The sequence below is a fragment of the Cynara cardunculus genome (assembly GCF_001531365.2).
Source record: "Cynara cardunculus var. scolymus isolate 2C chromosome LG 6, CcrdV1, whole genome shotgun sequence".
In the NCBI taxonomy this organism is placed as follows: domain Eukaryota; kingdom Viridiplantae; phylum Streptophyta; class Magnoliopsida; order Asterales; family Asteraceae; genus Cynara; species Cynara cardunculus.
Window position 1 is genome coordinate 6519228 of NC_037533.1, and position 847 is coordinate 6520074.

The 847-nt window shown below is 38.3% G+C and overlaps 1 long non-coding RNA gene across 2 annotated transcripts in view; it reads left to right on the forward strand.

The window, feature by feature from the left end:
- LOC112514826 overlaps positions 1 to 841 on the forward strand; it is a 2349-nt gene extending 1508 nt beyond the window's left edge. Inside the window, exons 1-3 of one of the 2 annotated variants that reach the window (XR_003069437.1) lie at positions 11 to 125; positions 225 to 566; positions 659 to 841. This is a non-coding gene — a long non-coding RNA (uncharacterized LOC112514826). Of the gene's footprint in view, positions 1 to 10; positions 126 to 224 lie in introns of those variants that run through there. The other variant, XR_003069436.1, reaches the window with a different exon arrangement.
- Positions 842 to 847: the final 6 nt, after the last annotated feature.

Below are 847 nucleotides of genomic sequence, written 5' to 3' on the forward strand. Positions count from 1 at the left end.
AGCAACTTTCATTTTGACAGCTTCATTTTCTGTTTTGACAGCAACTAAGCAGCAGCAACAGCAGGATCTGTTTTGCATTTTGTGCTGTGTTTGTGGTGTTTGAAGCAGTGATGTTGTTTATGCAGGTTTGAAACAACAAGCATAACAGCAGCTCACAGAAACAGCAGGATTGTTCTATGTTTGTTATTTGAAAGATTGAAGGAAATTTAATTGCTTCTTTGTAGATTCACAGTAACAGCTGTAGCTCCACAACAAGTTTATCACAGCAGTTCAGCAGATTGCAAAACAGCACAGGTTTCTGTTATGTTCTGATTGTGTGCATACAGGTTTCTGTTCTGTTTTGTGTTGGTTGTCTGTGTTGTTTTTAAAACTACACAGCAGCAGATTCTTAACAGCAGGTTCACAGTATGCAGCAGCAGCAACAAGTTGTGATCTTGACAGCAGCAGATTAAGTATACTGGCAATTACAGCAACAGTGCATAGATCTGTCATCTGGTTTGCAAAGAAAAGAAGAAGACTGCTTAAAGTCTGTTTAGAGTGTTGTTTAAGAGCTGCTTTGAGATTTTGTATTGCTTACATTCGACTGATTTGTATTTTCACAGGTTTATGCAGATTTTGTAGTTACTTGGTAYAAACTTAACTGTCAATTTTGGTGCAGGAATCTGTCAAAATCTGTTGGTGTGAAGACTGCAGTCGACAGCGAAAAAGAAAGCAGCAGTAGTACTTCAAAGTACAATTTGAAAGGCTTTAAGGCATAGCAAAGATTGGGCAGTGAGGAGACTTAGTCATATACTGCAGTAGCTAACACAATCACAGATTGGCTTTGTGGAATTAACATCAAGTCACA